Source organism: Octodon degus, unplaced genomic scaffold, assembly GCF_000260255.1.
Source record: "Octodon degus isolate 3935 unplaced genomic scaffold, OctDeg1.0 scaffold00023, whole genome shotgun sequence".
In the NCBI taxonomy this organism is placed as follows: domain Eukaryota; kingdom Metazoa; phylum Chordata; class Mammalia; order Rodentia; family Octodontidae; genus Octodon; species Octodon degus.
In genome coordinates, this window is record NW_004524599.1 from 4,715,883 (window position 1) to 4,725,049 (window position 9,167).

Consider the following 9,167-nt stretch of genomic DNA (forward strand, 5'->3'; position numbering starts at 1 on the left):
TTGTAAATAGGATCACAAGTCCGCATCTTGTACAGCAATTAACCACTAAGAAGAATATATGCAGTGTATTATTTGTTGAAAAATAAAAAAAATAAAAAATAAAAAAAAAAATCACACAGCAGCCGATTCTGAGTCCAAGTACCTAAACACTATGCTGTGCTGGTTAGAGTTTGGGCCAGTTCCATTTATCCCAGTGTTGCCGATATCTGTTTCAGAGGAAGTGCCCCTGTCACTTTAGGAATGAATGAATGCTTATTTGCTTAGGCATCCACAACCTCAGGTAACCCAAATTGTGACTTAAGAGGGTAGGAACAAGGTCTTGGCCCCAAGACACATGGCTCATCTCCTACCACTCTGCCACTGTGTCTGGGGTTTGTGGCTGTTGCTGCCCGTTCTGGGGGCTCTTTCTTTTGGAGGAACCACCTGTGAGAATGAGGGATGGATTCCTTTAAAAAATATATAATTTCTTAGTATCAAACACCATGCCTCATAATGTATATTTCTACAGTTAGCTGGTTTAACTCAAGATACGAACAAACATCACACAGGACTCTGGTAATGTCTTGAGGCTCATAGCCAACAGGTTTCTATTTTAGTTCTGGGGCTGCTGTAGCAAAGTAGCAGGGACTTGTTGGCTTTTGTAATGGAAAGGTTTGCACTCCAGTGGAGGCTCGCAGCCTCTCTGGGTCCTTTAGCCAACTCTGAGGGGAATCTGCTATAGGCCTCTGTCCTAGCACCTGGTGGTTGCTGCTCATCGCTGGTGCTCCTGGCTCACAGGTGCGTAGACACAGCTTGCCTTCCTTGTCACATAGCATGGCTGTCTACTCAGTTTCTCCCTCTTATAAAGACACCAGGTATCACGGCTGAAAGCCCACCCCAGTGACCTCATTTTTATTACCTCTGTAAGCACACTACCTCCAGATAAGCCCATTTTCTCAAGTAAAAGACACTAAAACTTCAGCACAAGGATTTCGGGGAAGCCAAACAACCCAGAATAGTCTCACTCTCTGGTTCCTTGTGATTGCATTACTAGAGAGTCCAGGGTATTGCTCAGTCTTTTCTGGATCCTGCTTATTTTTTCCATGTGATCCCAGTTTCTCTGTCCCTCTATATTTCTTGTGAACTAGTAGATAGCCTAAATCCATGATCAGATTTAGAGCTCAAAAGACACAATTTTTTTGTATTTTATCATCTGAGAGTCTTTCATAAGAATATTATTCATTGTAGCTGTTCTGTTTATTGCAGTTACTTTTTTTTTTAATGCTTGGAATTTGCTCAGTGAGAAACCCTTCAGGTCGGAGCCAGTACTCTGTTCACACAATTCCAAAAGTCTTTAATAGTCCCCTTCTTTTCAGTAAATCAGTGTGTTCTAGGTGCTTCTTGTATGCTTCTTGTCCCAAACCTGGCATAGGCATTCCTTCAAGAAATGTTGTCTTTCTTATTAGACATTGATATGTAGAGTCAAATATCTGAATGCTAGGAACATTAATTGTTAGATTATTTATTAGACTTCTCAGTACAGAGGTGGGAAATACTTTGTAAGAGAAAAATGTACTGTGAGGTCCTATCAATAATGTCAGGTTTAGACTGGGCCAAGGAGACAGCTCAGCGATCTAAGTGCATGCCTGACAAGCGCAAGGACTGGGGTTCAATCCCCAAACTGTATGCCATGCTGGCCCCATGCCAAGCTGGCCAACAAAACTGTGCACAGCGGTGCACGCCTGTAATCCCAGGGCTGGGGAGGCTGAGACAGGAGGATCACTACAAGTCTGAACTACATATTGAGACCCTGTACCAAATAAATAAATAATTTTTTAAATTAAAAAAATGATGTCAGGTTTAGATTGATAGGACCTTTACATAAATTGTTTAATTTTATATTTTCTCTTTTAAATAGAAAATCATGATTCCTAATAATTTTAACATAACTGTGTACACGTATATAGTCACATTTCAGATGAACAATGCTAATATTACCAAATAAATGTATGATTCAAATATTACTGTACACAACTTAAAACTTACACATAATCGTTTAGCATCTGAAGATAAACACCACTCAGAATGGACACTTAAATTACAGTGCTTAAAGTCACATGAAATAATTTTCTGCGTGGATGACCCATCTATACTAAACTGACAAGTTTGCTTTTGATATTTTTACCTCCAGAAAGGCAAGAAAAGCTTTTGCTTTTGCTTTTAAATGTTGCTTCTCTTGGTTTAATTTTATTTTATTTTTGTGGTACTGGGGATTGAACGCAGGACCTTGCGCTTGCCAGGCACACGCTTATTCTACTGAGCTATCTCCCAGGCCCTAATTTTATTTTGCAGTTACATGAAAAATCTACATAGACCCGAAGTCAAATTTCCAAAGTGAGGTGAGCTCCTAGAACCTGGCAGCACCAGCCCACCCGTCCTTTGGGCGACTCCCCTTTCCCTACATTACCACAGTTACCAATTGCTGCTTTACCCAACCATGTAAAAAACAGGCAAATAAGATTTTCTCTGTACATGTGTTTACTCTTTCACTTACGCAGTTCAGTATTTCATCATGAAACTTTGCCTTTCTTTGCTTATGCATCCTAGAGGTCTTGCTTTTAATAGCAGTCTTCATCATTAGGCACAAAGACCTTTTCCGATCCCAGAGGCTCCAAGGCCAACAGAAAGCTGGACTGCCCCCATTGATGTCAGAAGTCTCTCGTAAGTCAGAAAGAAGCCACCAGCCTGGACTTTCTCAGAGAGTCATTACAGCTCTCTGGGCCTCCCCAGGGCACATCGGGGGTGGCTGTCTTATTCTCAGCAGGCACAACAACACTTGTGGTTGGTTGTCTGGTCCTCAAGTGTGAGAAAGACACAGCAGGCTGGAGGAGAGGGACCTGGGAGGCGGGGCTGGGCTCTGTCCTGGGCTCTCAGTCCCCTAACATGCAGCTTCCACAAATGGCTCTCCTGACAACTAAGTTAAAGGTCTGCCCACTGGCAGGGTCTGGCAGACAGTGGGGACTTAAAAGGCGATGGCTATTGTTATTTTCAATAAGCTCTTTCACATCTATCATCTCATTGAAATTCTGACCACAACCTTTTGCGGAAAGTATCAGGCAGCTTTATTTCATTTTGGGTTACATTTATGACACCACGGGGCTCTATGCTATATTTAATAGAAATTTAAATTTAGGTACCTGTTTTATAAGACACATTATGACTCATCATATCTGTGTGGCATTCTTTCTATGTATTTAGTACAGGGTCTGCAGGATCTCACTATGCAGATCAGACTCGTAGTGATCCTCCTGTTTTCAGCGTCCCAAGCAGTGGGAGTGTAGGCACATGCCACCATGCCTAGTCTCAATCGCCTTCTAAGAGCACCCCAAGGGTGGGGCCAGCATGGCAGGCTGGAGATCAAACACCTGGCCGCTGCATCTGCCTAAGCAGGTGCTTCAGTCCACTGAGCTATCTGGCCAGCCCCTGGTGGACTGTAAATCACCTTGGAATGCTCTTCTCCTCCCAACTAAAGAAGGACCAGTGGCACTACAGGCCAGTACAGGATCTTTGTGCCACCTGGACTATTGCCGCCAGGTGCCACCTGGTTTACGTGGATAGATTTAAAAGATGCCTTCTTCTGCTTACATGTTGCTCCCACGAGAAACTCCTGAGAAAGGGTGAAAAGACCAGCTCACTGGGACTCAATTGCCATAAGGGTTTGGGAACTTTTTCACTATTTGGGGGCAGATGTAGTAGTAGATTTCGATGTTCCAGGACAACCAGTTTCTCTGTCCCTTCCAGTTCCAGATTTTAGTTAAATTCATTATATCACAGTGGTATATGTATACCCGTTCTTCTAGCGGCATAATTCACAACATCTATACTATGGAAGGGGCCCGTATGCCCATCAGGGGATGAATGGATAAGGAAACACTGTTTGTGTACACGGTGGAGTACTACTCAGCCATAAAGAAGGGTATATATGAGTCATTTGTGGAAAATGAACAGATCCTAAGACCATGATGCTACCTGAAATGAATCAAACCCAGAAAGTTAAGTATTGAATGGTTTCTTTGACATGACAGACCCAAAATATAAAAAACTTGAAAAGCAAAATAAAAGCAAGATGGTAGGAAATTGGGGCTTTGTTGGAGATAGAATGGAAACCTGGGAAGGGGGGACAGATAGAGACATTATATGCTCCAATGTCCCCTAATGAATGTAATTATGTATCTCAAACATTAATAATACAACCTTTTTTAGAAGAATGTATTTAGTTGGGACGCAAAGCTACAGTGCACCATCCGGCAGGATCTGACTGCTGAGCGCTCTCGGAAAGGGAGTGATAAGCAACTGTGTTAATGAGTTCCTGGAACAACACATTCCTTGGAAGAAGCAAGATGATGACCTGGATGGTAAGACCATTCCTGCCACTGTTTGAGAAGAGATGGGTGCGTGCAAAGTTTGTGATAGTTGGCGGATGGTTTGGAATTTAGATAATGGGCTGTTTGCAATGTATGGACAAAGAAACAACAAAATTAAGGGAGGAGAGGAACAGCAGAGCTCCTGGCACCCCCAGTGCAGCACCCCAGCTTCAGCAGGGTCTCCATCCCAAGTGACAACAACGTCCATGGAGCTGGAGGCCCAAGACCATCGTCTTTGGGGCTTCAACCCTTGGTCTCACACTGAAACCTTTGTACCCGGAGGCACAAGAGCAACACCATTTACAGCCTGTTATGCCTGAAGCGCTGCCAGAAGATGGCCTAAGTTTTCACAAAGCAGAAAAATAGCAAATATTGACCGAGTTGGAAGGAGACTGCTAGGAAGCTGCTCCTTGGCAACCAGACAGACTATGTCCCCAGAAATTATGTGGCTCGAGTAGATTCTGTCCAGCTAGAAGAGCGGTACTTTGGAAAACTTGGCCAAAAAGATACCAAGTGGCAGTTTTTGTACTTCAAAAACCTGAGAGGTACCTTTCTCATTCACAAGAGCAAAGCCACCACAGGTGCCTCTTCACTGTCTACCCATGACTGGGGTGGTATGCAAGGAGACTGTAGCAAACACTGTCCAATTTGCAAACCTGACAATGGTGCATATTTCATCACCACCTAGGTCAGGCTGGAAACACTTCAGCAGCTTCTTGTTCAGCATCGCTAAGAGAAAGCAATGTGCTTTTGCTGTCACCAGCAGTCTCCTGTCACAAAGGAATGACAGAGCTTAAGGATCTGTCTGTCAAAACCAAAGATGTCTGGGAAATCCTTTGAGAATCGTTGTAGTCGATCAAGAGACTGGGAAATGGGCAGTTTGGGGAAGTTACCTATGGGTATCTGGAAAAGGGAAATAGCCAAGAGCCATAAAGATTCTCCAGTCAGGCACAATGGCCCCTGAATCATTCCTTGAGGAGGCACAGACAATGAAGTTGGAGCACAACAACTTGGCCCTGTCATTTGTGGTGGTGTCTGAGAAACCCAATTACATTGTCACTGAGTATATGAATAAGGGAAGTTCTTAAAAGAAGATGAAAGAAGAGCTTTGAAATTGCCATTGCCAAATTTTGGAGGCATGGCAACAATTCACTGTGGGAATAGCTTATACTGAGTGTGTGAGTTTTTCCACAGAAACCTGCAATCAGCAATCATCCTAGTGGCAAATAGATTCATGTGCAAGATTGCTGGCTTTGGATTGGCCCAGTTGATTGAAGACAGTGAGTACTCAGCAAGACAAGGTGCGAAGCTCTCTGTTCGGGGAATGGTCCTTGAAGCAGCCCTGGGTGGGAGATTCACAATCAAGTCTCCTTTGTGGTCTTTTGGAATCTTACCAGCTGGTCATCAAAGAAAGAAGCGGCACATCCAGGTGTGAATGACTGACAGGTGCTGGAGTGGTAGATTCAGCTACCGGACGCCCTGTCGGAGGGCTGCCCATCTCTCTGCATGAACTCATGACCCAGTGCTGGAGAAACGACCCAAAAGGATGTGCCACCTTAGAGTACTTGCAGAGTTCTCTGAAGGACTATGTAGCCACCGCAGAGGCCCAGTAACACCTGCGAAACCTGTAGGAACCAGGCCTCGCCTTTAGCCCCAGCAGGAAAATCATCCAGGATGTGACTTGAAAGATGATGAGCTTCCGTGTCCCCCATGAATGACACTTGTTCCCAAATTGGAACCTCCCCGATGCAGCCTGAGACAGAGCCCCATGACTGCTCAGACTTTGGAAATGGCATCTGTGTTCAGTGTAAATGGTTACTCTGTTGCCAGTGATGTTAGTGCCTTCTTCTTTCTAAAATGCAAATCCTGTGGGATTTTAACTGTCTGCACCTCTTTGTCCAGAACAATATATTTTCATATTTTAACAACAACAAAAACATCTCACTTAGTTAACTAATTTGTACACTGCAGGGAATGGTGGTGACAGTTCCAAGCTCAGTGCCTTGCTCTTGTAATCTTCACAAATTCAGGGATTTAAGACAACTAATATGGCAGATTTCAACCTTTTGGAGCTTGAAGATTTTAGAACTTCAGAGAGGAAATAATGCTGAAAAATCCATTCCTGAGAGCTTTACAATGCCTGGTATTGAAAGTGGCGCTGCCTCAGAAAAACTCCCCTTGAGACTGACTAACCAACTTCTCTTCTGTGGCCTTAGGGACATCCTGGGCTGGAAGCCACCCACAGAGCTGGCACCTGGTGCCACTGGGACAAGAGGCATGGGTGAAGGAACTGCTGAGAGGATACAGAAAGGGGCTGAGCAGAAGCTGTCTAAAGTTGTCCCCTGGTAAGACATGCAATGTGCTGCTTGCCCTATACACATCCTTCCCAAGGAAAAGCACAGTGGGTCCTTTTGTTTCCTCAGCCACTGAAAGTTGGAACTAAGAAGAACCTCAGAGAAGTCTCTTCCTGCATTGTAGTGCCTTCAAAGCTTGGAAGTGTTTCTACAAAGGAAGCTTCCAAACAAGCCCAAGTAACATGAGATGCTGAGGTGAGAACAGGGAGATCCTTGGAGCTCAGCCTCCATCTCCAGCTTTCCTCCAAAGGCCTCCAGAAGACCCTTAGCCAGTGCACCAATGTGCACATGGCCATTTGTATTTTTTCCATGGTGGATGAGGACCAGAACAAGGGAAGGGAAGACCTGAGATGTGACCCTGTGTCTCCCAACTCACTGTCTTCTGATCTCATGGCCAGCTTTGTTTTCACAAGAAAATAACTCCAGAAAGCTGTGTCACTATGTGAGGTCACTGGTCCCCCAGTGTAGGGGATAGATTCTAAAGAGTGGCACAGGAATTAGTCACTAGGCTGGCCTTTCTTTCTCTAGGTCTTGGTTGCAGATTCCTGGTTAAGTCCTAGGACTCAGGTCTATCTGTTTAGGACCTTCACACCTCGTATTATTTCAAGGAGATAATTGTCAAATTGAATTAAATTTTGTCTAAAATGGCTTTTTTTCATAGTGAGCCTGGAACTCAAATTAATGTGTAAAGGATCTACACCCTACCTTAAGAGTAAACAGCTGTAACAAATAGCAGAGTCTAAACCAGTCATAGTTTCTGAGCCTTCAGCCAAACATAGGCTGACAGTCACTAGAACATGATCAATGAATATAATCAAACTATTTCTTCATATTATTTTCTTCCCCTGGCTATCAAAGTAGCTTGCACAAGTTGTAGACAGAGCATTCAGAACTACTTTGGGTCTGCACTAATATATGGCTCATGGATCTTTATTTAGCTTAATTTATCTTTGTCAGAGCTAACTTGCCTAGCCTTATGTTAATGAATAACATAACATCCTTGTTCCTTGGCCTTTATTTTCATACTCAAGAGAGACAGTTCAAGATCATTTTCAAGGTGGAAACTATTGAAGCATCTCCTTGTTGAGATAGCTATTCCTTGTGCCTACAATAGCCTACAGAAAACCCAAATGATCTTCAGCTGCCCATCAGAACATGTGTTAGGTCCTAAGAGTAGAAGAGTTCTCAGTGCACTTTTTACAAGCAAACTTGAAAATAATTTCAGGACTTGTAGAAAAGTTTTAAAGATAAGACAGACAGTTCCAGCATGGCCCTCACCACCAGTTTTCCTTGATGTCATTGCTGCGGAACCAGAGTTCGATCCCCACTATGTTGTGCCAGCCTCGCCCCCAGGGCATGCTGAGAGGTGACTGAGACTGGGCATGGTGATGTGCACCTGTAATCCCAGCACTCAGGAGGCTGAAAACAAGAGGATTGCTACAAGTCCAATCTGTGTTGTAAGACCCTGTAGACTGTATACTAAATACAAAAAAAGAAAGAATGAATGAAAGAAAGAAAGAAAGAAATTAACATTTGCACATTGCTATTAGCTAAACTCAGACAATAGTTAGGTTTCACCAGTATTTCCATTAATGTCCTTATTCTGTTCCTAGAATCCAACCCAGAACACATGGATTTGGTCTTCATGACTCTCTACCTCATCTTGGGTTTATCCAGTGTTTTCCCTCATGATCAGACTCAGGCCACCTCAACAGACTTTGACTCAGTAAATTTGGGAGGTCCAAGGATCTGATTCTTAACACACATTGAAAATGGGTCTAACAGATATGTTCTCTAACCCTGCTTTGAAAAATATCGCCAGACATATTGCTAAATGAACTACAGGTGGGTTAAAAGATTAAAAAGTTAAAAACACTAAAAACTGCTTTTAAAAATAAGAATGATTTTTAACAGAACATTAGATCTATAGAGAATACTTTTCCCATACATGGAACATAAAAAGAAATCCAAGTTAATTTTAAAAAACGCATTTATCCAGGTAAAACACGCTTCTTTATGATAAAAACATTTGTCTCAGATATGCCTAGCAAAGGGTTGACATCTACAAAGAAGTTGGTCTAGTGAACTGGTAGCATGTGAAGGTCCTGCTAGATAAATTAGTAAAGGTTACAGATAGCAGGTAAATGAAAAGAAAAACTATTATAGAATCTCTAAATTCACAAAACTCTTACAACAGGACTTGTGTTGGTGGACTTATGATGAAACTGAAATATATTCATTGCTGGCGATATTCTCAATGTGTACTGACATTGTCAGTTTGCAAGACAATGTGAGACTATACATTGACTTAAATGAAGATTCATACTCTATGCTTTAGTTATGCAGCTCCTGAGAATTTATCCTTAATTCAAATGAAGGAAAAAACTGTATTTCAAAAGAGCCAATAATT

The 9,167-nt window shown here is 42.8% G+C and overlaps 1 pseudogene; it reads left to right on the forward strand.

Annotated features, from left to right (window-relative positions):
• Positions 1-4,715: 4,715 nt before the first annotated feature.
• Positions 4,716-6,016, forward strand: LOC101572101 (annotated as a pseudogene).
• The last annotated feature ends 3,151 nt before the right edge of the window (positions 6,017-9,167 follow it).